This window comes from Elephantulus edwardii, unplaced genomic scaffold (assembly GCF_000299155.1).
Source record: "Elephantulus edwardii isolate Elephantulus edwardi_28Jun2011 unplaced genomic scaffold, EleEdw1.0 scaffold00120, whole genome shotgun sequence".
NCBI lineage: Eukaryota > Metazoa > Chordata > Mammalia > Macroscelidea > Macroscelididae > Elephantulus > Elephantulus edwardii.
Genome location: NW_006399870.1, coordinates 10191888 through 10210710, shown reverse-complemented (window position 1 = coordinate 10210710; position 18823 = coordinate 10191888). Strand labels below are relative to the sequence as shown.

Here is an 18823-nt window from a genome sequence, read left to right as displayed (position 1 = left end):
TAACAGTTGTACCCCAGTTCACCTTGCATAGTGAATCTGAATTAACTTGGCTGTTCCCCACACTCTGAATTTAAAAAGCTCCATTTCTCCCAATCATAGTTGGATTCAGTCTAGCCTCCACTGTGGCTGCTGGAGGGCTGGCAGGGGAAGTTCTTGGCCATAGTATTCTTTCCAGCCAGGACTTTGAAAACTGCTTGCAGTTAGCCCTAGAAACAACATTAGGCTCTTTTGCCTCCCTCCAACCTCAGCTGACATGAATGGCATAGGTCGTCCTCCAAAATCTATACCTCCTGACTGCCAAGAAAAGGGGCACCTGCTTATTCCTGAGAAAGGAGCGTTGTTCCTATATAAATGAATCAGGACTAGTAAAAAAAAATGTCTCTAAATTGACAAAATTACCTGAGGAGTTAAAAATAGGCAAAAGACCACAAAGCCATCTCCCAAATTAGCTTGAGAATCCATTTCTAACTTGGGTTCTCCTTTTCTAGGATAAGTAGTAATCATAAACATATTGTTACTAATCACTCTTTGCCTTTTTAAATTCTTACTTCACAGGATAAAAGAAATGACCCACTTAATGGTGAAACAGTTGCTGTTACACCCATATCCCCCTTCCCCTTGGCTACTGATCCCAGGTCAATCCAATCCAACCTCTGAGCCTCAGATCTTCAACTCTGATTAGCAGTGATGAATAAGTGGCTAGAATAAAGATGTGTCACTTTTTTATCACTGAAGAGGCTGGGATGCTAGGTCTGTACAGGGGGCTAAGAGGAAGAATAAAGAATTCAAAGAATATACACATTGACAAGAAGAGTAAATGGCCTTGCCCACCTTGTTGAACTAATAGATAAACCATAAATCACATTGGAATGCCCCTCCTTCTCCTCCTTAAAGACCCTGTTATAAAAACTGTCCCCAATAAGGTCAAAATGTGACTTCCTCCTTCTGTATCTTCATAATGAGAAAAATCCTCCGGCAGCTCCCCTAATAAAGCTACTTTTAAGTTTTATCTCTTGTTCTCTGAATTATTTCTTAAGTCCACAGCCTAAAAGACACCATGCTTGGAAATGTAGAGAGTCAACACAGAAATAGAAGACCATGAATGAGATGGATTGACATAGTCACTGGAGCAATGGGGTCAGGTAGTTGCGTCTGAGAAAATGAAGTTAACTCAGGCTAGAACATGGTTCAGAGTCATTGTTCATAGGATCTCTTATGGAAGTCATTGTCAACTTGATGGTACATAGCAACAACAATAACAACAATAAAATGCTCTGATGAGACTAGAGGTGATTAGATGTTAGGGTAGCATAAGAAATTAGGAAAAACACTATTCTGAGACCAAAAAAGAAGATATTGTCCAGGTAAAGCTCTGGAGGTTATATAATTTGAAGACGGTTGCAATAGTCAGTCTTATGAAGGCAAATAGCTGTGAACAAGGCAGGAGACTTTAAGGGCTAACAAGTATCAGACCTTACATCATCTAATTGACTATTCTCTGGAGTTACAATTTGTTTTTCAATATTTTGAGATATAATTCAAGGTTGACGAGGAATGAAATGCTATGATTTTATTTTTAAATGAAACACTTTTGCTTCTAGGCGTGAAGGCAAGATAGGAAATCTGAAAGTGTTTAAGACATTATTGCAGTTGACAGCCTCTGCTAGCTTGAACTAGGGTTGAAACCATGGTCTTCATGGCCCTTTCTAGGTTTTATTACCTTTGATCTTAAAATAGTGCTCAGTGTTTATTCTTTTGTGACTGAGATATTTCACTCAACATAATGGCCTTCAGGGTCACCCATTTTGAATAACATTTCATGCGTTCCTTGTTTTTCAATGCAGCATAGTATTCCATTGTGTGAATATACCACAGCTCCTCTGTTCATTGATGGGCACTTAGGTGGCTTCCAACTTTTTGCTGTTGTGAACAATGCTGTGATAAACATGGGTGTGAATATTATATTACTACTTGGGTGGCAGTTGTGGTTTCTTTGGGGTATATTCCCAGTAATCAAATTGCTGGATCAAATGGTATTTCTATTTCCAACTTTTTGAGAAAACGCCATACTGCCTTCCATAGTGGTTGCACCATTTTACACTTCCACCAACAGTGAATAAGGGTTCCAGATTCTCCACAAGCTTGCTGCATTTGATGTTTGCTCTTCTATTAAATTTTGCTATTCTTATTGGGGTGACATACAAATACTGCATAGTGCCACTGTTGTAAAATGGGACTGACATCGGGGTTGGGGTGGAGACTGAGAAAGATGGGATGAATAATGTATTCTGCATTGAAACAGATGAGAGAGAAAAAGGTTTAAAAGGGATATGTGATTAGGACAGGAGTCCAGAACGAAGGCTGCATGATGGAGTGGACCTGGGGGAGGGATTGTGTAACAATGAAATAATTTTTCTTTTACTTTTCAAAGAGAAGAGAGAACTTGGGAAGGGGGAAGGGGTAAGGAGGAAGAAAAGTTTAACAATGAATGAATGGAAGTTCAAAGTCTCTAAATTTTCATTTAAATTATTAATAATAATAATTTAAAAAATAAAAAAGTGCTCAGGGAAATATTAAACAGTATCTTTGAGTTATGACAAGAATGTTGAAAGAAGAGTTGGAAAGGGCTAAGTCATATTAATTTTTTTAAAAAAATCTCTCAGAGTCATTGTCGTTGAGTTGGAACTGACCTGTAGCTGATCGTCCAGTGGGTTTCCAGAGGCTGTAAATTGCATTGAATGCCATTGCACATCTTCTCTCAGAGTAGCTGGTGGATCTAAAGTACTTGCTTTCATGTTGGCCTTGCAGCTCCTTATTCATGAGGCAGTTGTAATATTATTAAAATTTTTATAAGCCTATTTTATTGTCCATTCATCAGTTGCTGTGCAGTAGTGGCTTGTATATTACACTGATGCTGGAAACAAAGCTCTATTATTAAAAATGCCAGTTCAGGTCATCTCTGTGCTTCCAATCAAAGAAAAACTTGGAGGAAAGGCCTGATGACTTTTCTGAACACGAATCAATGAAAACCCAATGAATCAAAACAGATTTTTATAACTTCTAATCTAGTACTGGAAAATAAGCCCTCTAGATTAGAAAGTATTTTAAAAAAATAGGCTGGTTTGAATAATCAGGTTATGTTTCATTCCCCAAAGAATTACTATAAGAGCGAAGCTAATTTTAGTATCAAATAAATACTAGAATTACATTCTGACATATAAATTTGTACACCAAAATTTATACGTGCTGCAGTTACTATGTTATCACATAGTTGATGTTTTTATAGGGTTGCATAATGTGTGTGACTGGATGAGAGCTCTGAGATGTGAAATATATTATTTGATATACTGACAATAGTTGCTTTAATTATTTCATTTATGTGTGAACTATAGTAAGACTCTAAGGAGCTCTGGTGGCTTAGTGATAAGGAATTGCACTGTCAACCCAAAGGGACAAGGTTCAAACTCACCAGTCGCTTCATGGGAGAAAATCTTCTCCCATGTAATTTACTGCCTCTGAAAACTAGCTGGAGGGTCAACTAAGAGTTACATATTTTACTCAATGTCCTCAACAACAATAACAAAATAGGGTCAGCAAACAGGCTAAATGAGAGGCTTTCAAACAGTCCCCATTATAATCAAATCAGAACCACCTTAGAGATAACCTTCCCATGGGATTTTGAAGTCTGTAGATCGAGGAGAAAGAGCTTGCCCATCTTTCTCCTGTGGAACAATTGGAAGATTTCAGCCCCTAGAAAGGTTAGTGGTAACCTTGAGATTAGTGGTACAGCTGCCTATGAACTATACCAAAGATGCCTGCAAGAGGCAGAATTTCTAAATAGCTAATATGGAAAAAATATTAATTAGATCATGTTTGTGTGAGTGATATTTGGTTATACTGCAGAAATGAAGATTCCATCAGTGACCAGGCTAAGTACACATATGCCATTTGCAGGTTACTTGGGAGGTTTAGTGAATATAGACTTGCTTCAGACCACTATAGCAAGTTGATGCTTGGCATGAGTATGCCATGCATGTGCCTGAATGAATATAAATGTGGATAACCCAGTATGAATTAGGCAGGGAAAGTGGAAGTCTTTGACAGCCCCTTGCTGAGACACAGCAGCTCCCATTTCTTGATGGGCCCCAGTTGCTGAATGCAGTTCAGATGGACTACAAGAAAGGCACCAGCGGACCTGAGAATGCAGATGCTTTAGAGATGTACACTTGACAGATTGAAGCCTGCTTGTCATACGGGCTGTCACCTATCAGCGTTTTAAATAGGAGTGTTCTATAGAATGTTACATAACCTGCTGGTTCACAATGGCCCCAGTGGAATGGAACAGGAAGGCTGCATAGATGAGAAGTCGGCTTCAAGATGAGGACAAGGCCCTGCTATTCTTCCTCTTAATGGATTCCATGCCTCCTGCATTGCCATGCTTGAACACACAACAAGGGAATAGAGATGCCTGTTCTTTAAGGGCTGTGTCAATCAAGGGAAGAAAATTAATCCTGACAAAGCTGAGAGCAGAGCAGGAGAGAAAGCAGCAGGCTTCCAGTGCAGATAGGGTCCCTGAAATTGTGTCCCAGGAAAGTGGCAGGTTGCTTCTGCTCAAATTGCTCCCTTGCTCGTTTTTTGTGCCCTCAACATCCTTCCTCCCTTTTGAGAAGGGTCACATTGTCAGTTTCACAGTGCTCTATAAGGTATAGTGTTCATGTGTTTGAAGTCATGCCAAGAATGGAGTTTTATGTGGTTTTGGAGAAGAGCACTGGATATTCCCCAGATTGCCGAAAGAACAAACAAGCCTGTCTCTGAGAGGAAGTTCAACCACCAAGTGTTCCTTAGAGGAAAGCTTGGTGAAACTTTTATCTCCCTTACTTTGGTCATGCTGTCAGAAGGGTTCAGTTCTTAGGAAAAAAACATCATGTTGGGAAAGGTTTAGGGTCAGAGAAAGAAAGGAAGAATTTCAACAAAATGGATTGATGGACAATCTCCTCCCATGCTTCTGAAAACCTACTGGAAGGTCAGCTATGGGTCGGTTCCAACTCAAGCGCACTCAACAACAACATGCTACTGTAACAAGGGGATCAAACAAACTGGAGATAGTGAGATAGCACAGATGAGGCAAGATTCAGATCTGTTGTTCATAGGGTTGCTATGAGTCTCAGTTGACTCAATGGCACCTGACAACAACAACATTGCATGTAATCTTATTGGTCAGAATTGATCTGAAACTTCAAAGAGAAAAAGCTAAGTCAAGTGGAAACCAGTCAAGAAATACTGAATACAAAGTGGAGAATTCGCATGCAAAATAAATTTGGTATTGAATTTTATTTTAGAGACTATGGGAACTGGCTATTTTAAAGAATCTTGATGTAAAAATGAAAAATACTTTTGTGTTACAAAGAAATCACTGCCTAGTCCCTAATTTGTCTGCTTCATAAATTTGGAATTTTATATATTGCAAGGTCATATTATATACTCAAAATGCACTGTCAATGACTTGATTCTGACTAACCATAATCCTCCACTGAGTTTCTGAGGCTACAAATCCCAACAGAGGCACACTACCAATCTATTTTCTGAGATGCCAATGGTAGATTGATTCACAGATACAAGCAGCCTTTCTGTTGGCAGCACAGCATGTCACAGGCTGGTGAGTCATCAAAGAACATGAGCAGAAAGTAATATTTTGGAAATAAGTTTTCACACTACCATTGTTATCTGTAAAGCTAGAAAGGAAAGCCTTGTCAGTATACTAAGTGTGTGGGTAGGATTTCAAACTTCTTGTAGTGGTCATGCTGTAGTATTCAGAGTGGCACGTCATCAGATAGGCCAGCTGGTGAGTAATGAGCACATCTGTTGCTCTACATTTACATGAGTGAATTGTTGAACCTACTTGTAAGTCACAATGCTGTGGCAATTAAGTAAGTAAGAAAAGTCAGGATGGCTTCATATAAGTTTTCTAGTGCTGTGGAAACATAAATGTCTCAAGTAGGTAGCTTTAAAGAATAGAATTTTATTTTCCTACTGTTCAGTGGTATGGAATCATGAAATCACGGCATAGCTTTAGGAGAAGACCCTTTATCTAGTTTGGTTTCTAATAACTGGGAATTCTTGCTGTTTCCTGGGCTTCATCTGATTCCATTATTGCCACTATTCCTTTTGGTATGTATATACTTATTTTTTTTTAACTCTTAAGTGGGTAAGTTTAAGGCTAACATTGGAATGAGAAGAACTGACTATGTTAAATTGCATTAAAGAAGATTTTTACATTGCATTTTATTAAATTAGATCCATAGATACAGTGGTTAGGATTCCAGCACATATTTGGGATGGACACAATTCAGGGCACAACTGATTGAATATACCTTTTGGTAATATGTTGTTGTTGTTGTTGTTGTGTGCCATTGAGTAGGAACTGACCCATAGCTGACCCTCCTGTGGGTCTTCAGAGGCAGTTAATCACACGGAAAAAAATTGCCTAACCTTCTCCCACAGAATAGCTGGCGGCCTCGAACTGTCCAAAATGGCTTCTGCAATTTCCCTTGACCAATCCCCTGAAACTGAGTTTGGCTTTGCTTATGTGCTATATATTGGCTAAAAAGATAAAAACAAACGTAACATAAGCAGAGATTTGAAAATCATCTTTGTTTTGCAACTTAGCACTTTTTTTGCTTTTGTCAATTCCATGACCATCAATAAGAGAAGAAGCCCAGCTAGCCTGCTGCCTAGTGAGGAACATGGGGAAAGTAAATTTTATTATCATGCAGATATCACCAACTGCCAGTGACAAGATCATCTTAGAGCACGCTGTTCCAGCTGAGCCATCAACTGACCACATGAATCAACCAATTCACCTGAAACAGGAGCAATAAAAGAACTCACCAGAAGTCACAAGAAACAATGCAGATTTGTTGCCAAAAGCCACTCTTTTAGGATAATTTGCTATGAAACAAAAGTCAATTAAGACATTACTTTTTTTTTTTTTTTTGGTGTGCCCAAATTTATTGAAAATATTACAGCACAGCAAACAGACTCAAACGGCTCCACGTGGTGTTTTGAAATTCATCCCAACTGTGGGCTGAGTGACCTGGAGGTTGGACAGACTGCCAAAGTCCAAGAGTTTCAGCATTTCCTTAGTATCAGGATCTACTTCAATGATCTCCTGATCCAGGGCTAAGACCTCTGGTACATAATTATCTCTCCTTTCTCTCTCCTCCTCCTGCAGCTTAATGGAGATGCCTCTCACAGGCCCTCTCTGAATCCGCTTCATCAGATGTGTGACATAGCCTGCTATCTTGTTCCGAGTTTCTTGCTGGGAATGATGGCGATCTCCTCGCACACGCGCTTGTTCGTGTGGAAGTCATTACCCAGGTGCGTGTAGTATTTCTCAATGATGACCCAGGAGGCCGCCTTCTTCACGGTTTTGGTGCGAACGCGGCCCATGTTGGCGGGTCCTTGTAGTGAGTTACAAATGCTATTCAGAAGAATAAGGAGGCATTGTCCAGATTACTTAGTCAAGATGGATCTTTTTTTTTTTTTTCAAGATGGATCTTTGCTTAACTACAAAAGAAGCCTCCAGAAATCCCTGTAATTAATCAATAAATTGATTATAGAATATGGAGTTAGAAAATTAAATTTAAATAACTAGTAAAAGTTCATGTAAGACTTTGGCTAATTTATACAGATTTATAAAATAGTGTAGTGGAATAAATAAATAATGAAGATGTTTACAAATTGGTGGAACACTATCTTATAAATGGAGTAGCAAACTTTTGAAGGTATGAATCACTGCAGACAAAGTCTCAGAGTCCATTCTGGTCTGCACAGGCTTGTCCTTGAGCTTCACATCTGTCCGTAAAGCTTGGTCAGTGTTTTATAAGACAATCTTATCTCCAGAGTGTGGAAGCTGCTAGTACTTTGCACTATTCCTATGTATTTATTCAGGTTGAATATATATTTTTTCAGGCATTTTTCCCTTTAAAGTTTATTCTGCTCCTACTGTTGTTTCGTTGTTTTACTTTGAAGCACATCCACGGTCTTTGTATTTAAATATCTGCAAATTATGTGATGTCATAGCTATAAGGCATTCACTTCATTCTTGTTAGGAAAAGTAATTTCATCAACACTTGCCTTAATTAATAACTAAGACATAACATTGATCTATGTAGGTCTCAGTTCCCCTGAGCTACACAAACAGTGGAACTACTTACATTAACTGAACTTTCTTGTCTAACATTTCCAATACTCAATACTTTAATCTCCCATGGCTTTTTGTCACCTAAAGTTAGGCTTCAGACTTTCTGATATTAGAGAGCTCTGCTCTGCTGGCATAGTTCTGTGATCATTTACCTTATTGACCATTTTTATTTTTGTGTTAGCCACTTCAGCCACATTTATACTACTTACTACTGGCCAATAGGGATCTCTAGTGGTCCAGTGGTAAGGAATTGCACTCCCAACCCAAAGGCACACATTTCAAATCCACCAGCTGCTCTGCAAGGGGGTGAAAAAAAAAGACAATATCCTCCTGTATCATTCACTGCGTTGGAAATTCCATAACAGGATCAACTGAGTCAGATCTGGCCACTGGATCCTTTTCATGAACAACACTAATATATACTTACAGACACAGGATCCACTTTCTCAATAGTTTCTCACACCAAAAGATCTTTTCTTCTTAGCATGTTAGACTGCCTGTGTTTCTTGTCCTCACTGTTTTGAGTGAGATCAATCATATTGCCAATAACCTTTTTTTTAGAAACTATTTGTCCCAGTGAGGACAGAATAAGGCACAAATCGTCATTGTTAATATGTTGTTGTTGGTATTGTAGAGTTGTAGATGACCCATTGATCCTATGAGTTAAAGTCTTAAATGCAAAACTTTCATCTTTTCTCAAAGTTCATAGAGTTTCCAGAGGCAAGCTTTTGGAAGTGGATGCCACTTCTGCTTCCAAGGATGTTTTGTTCAGGAGACTCACAAAAACCAGGCCCAAGGGCCCAAAAGCCTTTTCAATACGAAGCCAAATCATATCAGCTCAGCGTCACATCCTAGTTTCAACCCCAAACCAAAAAATACACCTTTGCAGAATCCAGCCATTCTGCTTACCTTCTCATCATGGAAATAGCCCCAGACTGGCAGACAAAACGAATAGGACCTTCTAAAGATTAAACCCTTGTGTGCATCAAAAACTCTTTCCAATAGGGTGAAAGAAACTCTACTGAATAGGGAAAATAAGAACAACAGCAAAAACATTTGGCAATACCATCTCAGACAAAATTCTCAAAACAAAAGTTTATAGAGTACTACTGGGCCTCCACACACACAAAAATAAATAAATAACTAGATAGATGATAGATAGATAGATAGATAGATAGATAGATAGATAGATAGATAGATAGATAGATAAAACAGAGAACTCAGTTACAAAATAGGAAAAAAAGACATGGAAGGACTTTTCACAGAGGAAGACATTGAGATGGCCAACAGATACATGAAGAAATACTCAGAATCACTTACAATAAGAGAAATTCAGATCAAAACCACAGTTAGACACTATCTTACTCCAGTAGTAGTGGCAAAGTCTAACAGGGCAGCAAGTAAAAAATGTTGGAGAAGATGTGGAGAGACTGGAACTCCCACACAAAGACATTTTATAATTAGCTACCAGTTTCTACTAGGTAAATAATGATTTTAATGTATTACTAGATTGTGTATATTGTAATATTGTATATTATATTATACTGTAATATACACAATCTAGTAATACATTAAAATCATCATTGCTGTAGTAGAAACTGACAGCTAATTATAAAAGTCTTTAATTATTTTCAGGTCTAAGATACATGAATCCTACTGAAATTTGACTTGAGAAGGCCTTAATTAGGAAATGGGTACTGATTAAATGATTGATGTAATTGTGCAGAAAACAATATTGCTTTGGGAGAAAGTACGGAGAGAAGACAAGGCAGAGAGGTGAGTGAGGTGTCTAAGAAGAGTACTACTGAAATGCCAACTTAACCCCTTCTTCTGTATTATATTCTAAAGGAAAAGACATTTAATTTAGCCTAATTCTGAGGTAACAGTAATGCTACTAAGTTGAACCTTCAGTGATTTAAAAATAGAAAAACAATTTAACCTGAGAATAGGGGTGATCTTGTGCCAGAGGCAGGATAAGGAGCTTCTCTGGTACCAATGAACTGAGAGCAACAGCACTGGGCTATCTGGGGCTACAGTGAGAGAGGAGGAGAAAAGAAGTTCCTAGCAGCTGTTTGAAGGAGATACAGAAAAACTATGCCAAACTGACTTGAATAATGTAATGCTGTGCCCCTACAGTTTCCTCATTTTTACTCCAAGATTCTGTGGCACTCTCATGCAGTAGTTTATGTCCCTATTTATTGTCCATATAGTGCTGGAAAGGACAAAATGTAGGTTGTTCTATCCCATGGTCCAGTCGGAAAAAGTCATATCATGAGGGAAGAATGTGATCTTGGGAGCAGAGATGATCCCTAACAGCAAGCCTGTGAACATGTTAAAAGCAGCATTGAAATGTCCTCAGAGTGTCACTCTGTCTCCTAAAGGTATGTATCCCTTCTACCTTTGGCAAGAGAATGGCATTGAGAGAAAGAGGAGATTTCATCTCCAGGCACTGACATTTCCTGGTTTCAGAAAATGGAAGGAGACAGCAAAGATGTTTAAACACACACACACACACACACACACACACACACACTCTCTCTCTCTCTCTCTCTCTCTCTCACTCACACCCCCCAGAAAAAAAACAAACTTGAAACACGTAAGTTGTTTTCTTTCTTTTTCCTTTTAATTTTTTTAAATTTTCAATTATTTATTCATTGCAAATACCTTCTTTTATTATTAAATTTAATGAAAATTTACAGACTTAGGGTTTCTAGTCACTCATTGTTGCACTTTTCTCCCTGTCCACCCTCTCCTCTCCAATTTACTCATCTCCATGAAAAGTAAAAAAACAAAACAAAGCAAAACAAAAACCAAAAACCAAACAAAAACAAAAAACCAACCCCCCCCCAAAAAAAACCCCACAACTCTTTCATTGCTATTCAATCCTTCCCCTCAAGTCCACTCCCCATGCAGTGTTCATTCTGGACTCCTGTCATGACAATAATACCCAATCATATATCCTTTTAACAATTCTCTCCTTCATCTGTTTCAATGCAGTAAACATCATTCCTCCACTCCTTCTCTGTCTTTCCTCAACCCCAATGTCAGTCAGGTTTTACAACAGTGGCTCTATGCAATATTTGTCCTTCTGATACTGAGAGCTCTCACTCAGCATAATGTCCTCCCAAGTCATCCACTTTGCATAACATTTCATGAGTTCCTTGTTTTTCAATGCTGCATAGTATTCCATTGTGTGAATATACCAGAGCTTCTCTATCCATTCATTTGTTGATGGGCACTTGGGTTGTTTCCAACTCATTGCTATTGTGCACAAGGCTGCAATAAACAAATACCTGCTTTGGTGGCAGTTATGGTTTATTTAGTGTAAATTCCCAGTAGTGGAATTGCTGGGTCAAATGGTAATTCTATTTTCAACTTTTTGAGAAAACGCCATACAGCCTTCCGTATCGGTTGCACCATTTTACACTCCCACCAACAGTGAATAAGGGTTCCAGTTTCTCCACAACCTCACCAGCATTTGATGTTTGCTGTTCTGTTAAGTTTTGCTATTCTTACTGGGGTGAGATGAAATCTCATAGTTGGTTTATATGTTGTTGTTTGTTTTTTTTTTTTTTACTTTGAGAACAACAACTTTATTTAATTATAATTGACGCAATATAAAATAAACACATTTGAAGTATACCATCCAGTAATTTTTAGTAAGTATGCTGAGATGTGCCAGGAGTTGGAGTCAGAAAATCAAAAGGACTGAACTCACTCAGCATTTCTTGAGCTCAAGGAACTGAAAAACAAATTCAAACCTAGAGTTGTTATAATCAAGGATGTTTTAGGTAGAATATTAAATGATCCAGGAAGTATCAAAGGAAGATGGAAAGAATATACTGAGTCACTGTATCAAAAGGAATTGGCAGTTACAGAAGAATTTAATGAAACAACATATAAACAAGAGCCTATGGTGTTGAAGGAAGAAGTTCAGGCTGCTTTGAAGGAAATAGCAAAAAAACAAGGCCCCAGGAATAGATGGTATACTAATTGACATATTTCAGCTAACAGATGCTGCCCTGGATGTGCTCACCAAGTTGTGCCAAGAAATCTGAAGAACAGCCACTTGGCTAACTGACTGGAAGTGAACTATATTTGTTCCCATCCCAAAGAAGGGTGACCCAAGAGACTGTGGAAATTATAGAAAAATATCATTGATTTCACATGCAAGCAAGATTTTACTGAAGATTATCCAAAAAAGACTAAAAGAGAACATCAGCAGAGAACTGCTGGAAGTCCAGGATGGGTTTAGAAGGGGTTGTGGTACTAGGAATATTGTAGCTAATGTTAGATTGCTCTTACTTGAAAACAGGGAATACCAGAGGAATGTCTATCTGTGTTTCATTGATTATGCAAAAGCATTTGACTTTGCGGACCATAACAAACTGTGGCTGACTCTGAGAAGCATGGGAATCCCAGAACGCTTGATCATGCTAATGTGAAACCTATACTTGAACCAAGAGGCAATGGTCAGAATGGAGTAAGAAAACATTGCATGTTTCAAAATTGGGAAGAGTGTATGCCAGGGATGTATCCCATCTCCAAACCTTTTCAACCTGTATGCAGAACAGATTATCCGTGAGGCTGGGCTCTATGAGGAGAAATGTGGGGTCAGGATTACGTTATGCAGATGACACAACCCTGCTTACTGAAACTGAGGAGCACCTGAAGCACTTGCTGCAGAGGGACTGCAGCCTTCAATATGTATTGAGGCCTAATATCAAGAAGACAAAGATTCTCACCTCTGGACCAATTGGCAGTATCAGGATGGGTGGTGAAGAGATTGAGATTGTTCACAGCTTTTATTTGTTTGGCTCCACAGTCAACACTCTTGGCACCAGTAGCCAGGAAATGAAAAGGTGCATTGCCATGGAAAAGTCTGCTGGGGCTTCATCTAACATACTTTGGGCATGTCGCAAGCAGGGTCTGGTCATTGGAGAGGGACATCATGCTTGGAAGGGTTGATGGACGGCACAGGAGAGGAAGACACTCTATGAGGTGGATTGATTCAGTGACTGGAGTAGTCGGGATGGGTGTGTCGGAGACAGTGTGATTGGCACAGGACAGAGAAGGATTTAGGGCTGTTGTACATAGAGGTGCTATGAGTCGCAAGTGACTTGACGGCACATACAACAACAACATGCTGAGATGTGTATTTCTACAATTCTACCACAATTTTTTCCAAAACAATTTTATTAACTCCATAAGACCCCCACATGTCACTTAGAGCACATCCTTTTTCCGCCCCAGAACTGAACATGCACTAATATACTATCTGACTCTATGGATTTATCTTATATGGATTATGGATTATGGGTTTGTGTATCTTGAGTTGTCTCATAATTGGTTTCTTTCACTTAAAGTAATGTTTTTGAGAATCATCTATACTGTCCATCATTGCTTACTCTCCTTGAATACTTTTCCATTTTGTTATTAATTCATCAATTTATGGATGTCTGAGTGATTTTCCCCTTTTGGTTAATAGGAGTAATATTACTAAAGAGGGTAATATTTTCTATACCTTTTCAAGCTATATGCAGAACAGGTTATCCGGGAGGCTGGGCTTTATGAGGAGAAATGTAGGGTCAAGATTGGTGGACGATTTATCAACAACCTGCGTTATGCGGATGACACAACCCTGCTTGCTGAAACTGAAGAGGACCTGAAGCACCTGCTGCAGAGTGTCAAGGACTGTAGCCTACAATACGGACTGAGGCTCAATGTCAAGAAGACAAAGATCTCACCACTAGACCAATTGGCAGCATCAGGATAGATGGTGAAGAAATTGAGATTGTTCACAGCTTTCGTTTGCTTGGCTCTGTAGTCAACAGTCTTGGCACCAGCAGCCAGGAAATTAAAAGGTGCATTGCCATGGGATAGTCTGCTGTTAGGGACCTCTCCATAGTACTGAAGAGCAATGGTGTCTCTCTGGAGACTAAGGTGCGTCTGATACAGGCCATGGTCTTCGCAATCACTTGTTATGCATCAGAGATTTGGACAATGACCAAGGAGGATAGAAGGTGAATTGATGAGTTTGAGCTGTGGTGCTGGAGAAGAGTATTGAGAATACCATGGACTGCTAGGAAAACAAACATATTTGTCCTGGAAAGGGTTAAACCGGGTGACTCCTTGCAGGCAAGGATTCTGGGGCTCCATCTAACATACTTTGGACATGTTGTGAGGAGAGACTGGTCCTTGGAGAGGGACATCATGCTTGGGAGGGTGGAGGGACAGCACAGGAGAGGAAGGCCCTCTATGAGGTGGATTGATTCAGTGACTGGGATAATTGGGATGGAAGTGTCAGAGACAGTGCGATTGGCACAGGACAGAGCAGAGTTTAGGGCTGTTGTACATAGGGTCGCTATGAGTCGCAAGTGACTCAACGGCACATAACAACAACAACAACAACACATATAACTTTAGCTAAATTCTGTAAGATTCTAATATACCACTTTTTAATTTTGTTGTTGTTGTTTTTGTTGTTATATGTCATTAAGTCACTACCAACTCATAGCAACCCTATGTACAACAGCCCTAACCCCTGCTCTATCCTGTGCCAATTACACTGCCTCTGAAACACTCATCCTGATTACCCCAGTCACTGAATCAATCCACCTCATAAAGGGTCTTCCTTTCCTGTGCCATCCCTCCACACTCCCAAGCATGATGTCCCTCTCCAAGAACCAGTCCCTCTTTACAATATGTCCAAAATATGTCAGACAAAGCCCCAGAATCCTTGCCTCCAAGGAGCAGCCTGGTTTAACCATCTCCAGGTTGAATCTGTTTGTTTCCTTAGCAGTCCATGTTACCCTTAACACTCTTCTCCAGCATCACAGCTCAAAGGCATCAATTTTCCTTCTATCTTCCCTAGTCATTGCCCAGGTCTCTGATGCATAACAAGTGATTGCCAAGATCATGGCCTGCCTGTATTAGACTCACCTTAGTCTCCAGAGAAACATCATTGCTCTACAGTACTTTGGAGAGGTCCGTAACAGCAGACTTTCTCATCGCAGTACCTTTTTTAATTTCCTGGCTGTTGGTGCCAAGCAGACTAAAGTTGTTAACAATCCCAATCCCTTCACCATCCATCCTGATGCTGCCAATTGGTCCAGTGGTAAGAATATTTGTATTCTTGATATTGAGCCTCAGTCCATATTAAAGGTTTCATTCCTTGACTCTCAGCAGCAAGTGCTTCAGGTCCTCCTCAGTTTCAGCAAGCAGGGTTGTGTTATCTGCATAACGCAGATTGTTGATAGATCTTCCACCAATCCTGACCCCACATTTCTCCTCATAGAGCTCAGCCTCCTGGATAATCTGTTCTGCATTCAGGTTTAAAAGGTATGGAGATAGGACACATCCCTGGCGTATGCCCTTCCAATTTTGAACCATGCAGTGTTTTCTTGCTTTATTCTGACGACTGCCTCTTGGTCCAAATATAGGTTTTGTATTAGCATGATCATGTGATCTGGGATGCCAATTCTTCTCAGAGTCAGTCACAGTTTGTTATGGTCCACACAGTCAAATATCTTTGCATAATCAATGTAACACAGATAGACATTCTTCTGGTATTTATTCCCTGCTTTCAGGTAAGAGCTATCTAACATTAATTACAATATTGCCAGTACCACAACCCCTTCTAATCCTAGCCTGGACTTCTGGTAGTTAGAAATCCTAAATATCATGTCAGTAATTCCAATTCACAGTAACTTCAAGCAATAAAGATTAGACAGTCTCTACCCGTGAAGACTGATAACCTCAGAAACAGGTTGGAATTGACTAGATGAGGCTGGGTTTGGCTTTCATTTTTATTTTAATGTCTGCTTTGACCAAGGGATTACCATGCTTCTTTTTAGTTATTTTCAGTGTTCACACCAGCCAATTATTCAGCCCTTTCAAGTTTACATTCAATAAGGACATCCTGAGAAAGCTCCTAAATGAACAGAGATGGGATTTGTTTCTACTCTTAGGAGCTTTGTTTTCAGCCTCTGTGACTTTGTCTTCAGCAGACTGAGAAAGCACTTTGGAGGGTTGTACTAGTGTTAATCATGAAGGGAGAATCATTCTGGAAGCTGGGAAGTCCAGGGCTTGTCTGTGGTATCTCCTGGGAGTGCTCTAAAAACCATCACTGGCAGAGAGAGAGGCCCCTCGAGGGAGACAAGGGATCTCCAGATCCAAGTGTGGTGGAGATCAGTGACAGCTGTAGAGGACCTTGTATGATCCTGACTTGCAGGCAAAAATGCATAAGAAAAACCAGAGAGGGATTACCTGTCCTTAGTCAGTGAGCTCTCTGAGGGGTTTCTCCTTTTGCATTGTGGTGTGCAAATGTAAGAGAATAGTTCTGAATATAAAGCATGAAAAAAAAAGATGTGCTGGGCACAGCACAGTGAGCTTTTTCACGTCTGGGCTCTTTGATGGACATCCAGTGCTTTTTAAATTGGGGTTTGTTTTTTTTTTTCCAATCTAGGCTTTCTGATTGGTTTGGTAGAGATTTTTCCACATTTGTTCCACCAATGTGGATGCCACATTTTTTTTTATCATAAAATTCAGCTACTCTAATGATTTCCACAGCTTTTATAGTTAATAAGTATGAAGAAACAATATGACCCTGATGACACCTTCCCTGATTTTAAATCATGCAATTCTCCCTTGTTCGGTTCAGACAACTTCTTGATATCTATATAGGTTTCACATGAGCACAACTTTGTATTCTGTGATGCCTATTCTTCTCAATATTACCCATGATTTGTTATGGACCACACAGTTAAATGACTTTGCATAGTCAATAAAACCAAATAAACCTCTTTCTTATATTCTCGTTTTTTTTCAGCCAAGATAGATATCCTGACTATTGAGACACTTCTAAACTTCATTCTTCATTTTCCTGTGAGTTTGGTTAACATTCTGCTGATTTGTCTCTAAATTTTATTCACCTGCCCAAGTTTTCTATCCCCCCCACTGCTCAACAGGGAGCAAATTACCCAAAATGAAAAGGGACCACAGAATGCTGGGCTCATACAGTGAGCTTTTTCAAGTCTGGGTTCCTACAAGGCTATCCAGTGCTTTATTTTTGTTTGTGTCCAATATAGGATTTCTAGTTGGTATAGGTGAATTTTCTTCCTCATGTCTTCCTCAGTCTTCGGGTCTTCCTAACTTAATAATACTGGAGTATTCTAAGACTTGATTCTAAGACTTAAAAAAAATCTTCAATGGAGATATTATGTTATGAGTTCAAGTACCTTCTGTTGCTCTTGTTATGTGCTATTGAACTGGAGTAGAATCACGGTTGACAATTCCATGGTTTTTCAGAGACTCCAAATTGCACCAGAGAAGATAGTCCATCTTCCTCCCGCAGAGGTGTTGGTGGATTCAAACTGTCTCCGGTTGGCAGCGCATTCTCTTTCCACTCAGCCACAAGAGTCTAGTAACTCTAATTTTTACCAAGCTTTAATTTTAGCTGCGAACTCTGTACAAAGCATCAGACTCATATTATTGATTTTTATATGTGGGTCCTATTTATTAAGCCATTCTACATTTATCAAAGGGAAAGAACACAGCAGAGATTTTGTTTCCAACTCCTAAATACTTTCTGCATCATAACTTCCATCTCAAAATGGTATCATGCCTTTGAGTTGAGGTGCTGGAGAAGAGTGTTCTATCCAGGAAAGGGTGAAGCCAAGCTGCTTCCTGCAGGCGAGGGTTTTTGAAACTCTGTATCACATACTTTGAGCACGTGGCAAGGAGGGACTAGTCCTTGGAAAAGGACATCATGCTTGGAAGGGTGAAGGGACAATGCAGGAGAGGAACCCAGGACTGAAATGGAGTTAGGTTTATAGGAGACATGTGATTGGCTCAGGATAGTGGAGAATGTAGAGCTAATGTACATAGGGTTGCTATGAGTCACAGGCAACTCAATGACATGTAAGAATAAAAACAACATTGCTTCACTGCTAATTCAAGACCCTAAAAAACCTTATTCAGGAAGCTACTGCACAACCCATTCTCTGATCTCATCTAGGAGACTGGAGAATGGATTACATGTGTCAACACTCTTCTTTTCTAATCTACACCTCTTACTAGTTCTGCACATTCAATGATTTATTCATTGCAAATGCCTTTTATAAGAAACATAAATGCATGCTATACACATGGATTTCACCTGGTGGTATGCATAGGAATCAAATCGATTACATTTGTGGAAAGATTCTCCGGAGAAGCTCAATATCAGCAGTAAAAACCAGGCCGGGTGCGGATTGTGGGACAGACCACAAACTACTCATATGCAAATTCAAGCTGAAGTTGAGGAAAATTAAGTAAAGTCCACGGGACCAAGATTTGACCGTAAGTCTGTCCCACTCTAATTTCAAAACCATCTCAGGTCTTGAGCACCAATGAGCATAGACCAAAGGAGCTCTGGGAGGTTATCAAGAAAATTGTCCATAAGAATGCAAAAGATTATTACAAAGGCTAAAGAAGAAGAAAATACCAAGATGGATGTCAGATGAGACTCTGAATATTGCATTAGAGCTCCGAGAAGCCAAAACTAAAGGAAGAAATCAAGAAATCAAAGAGCTGAATAGAAAATTTCAAAAGGCAGCTTGGGACGACAAAGCAAGATAC

General features: G+C 39.5%; 1 pseudogene; it reads right to left on the bottom strand.

Annotated features, from left to right (window-relative positions):
• Positions 1–7039: 7039 nt before the first annotated feature.
• On the bottom strand, positions 7040–7449 carry LOC102869763 (annotated as a pseudogene).
• Positions 7450–18823: the final 11374 nt, after the last annotated feature.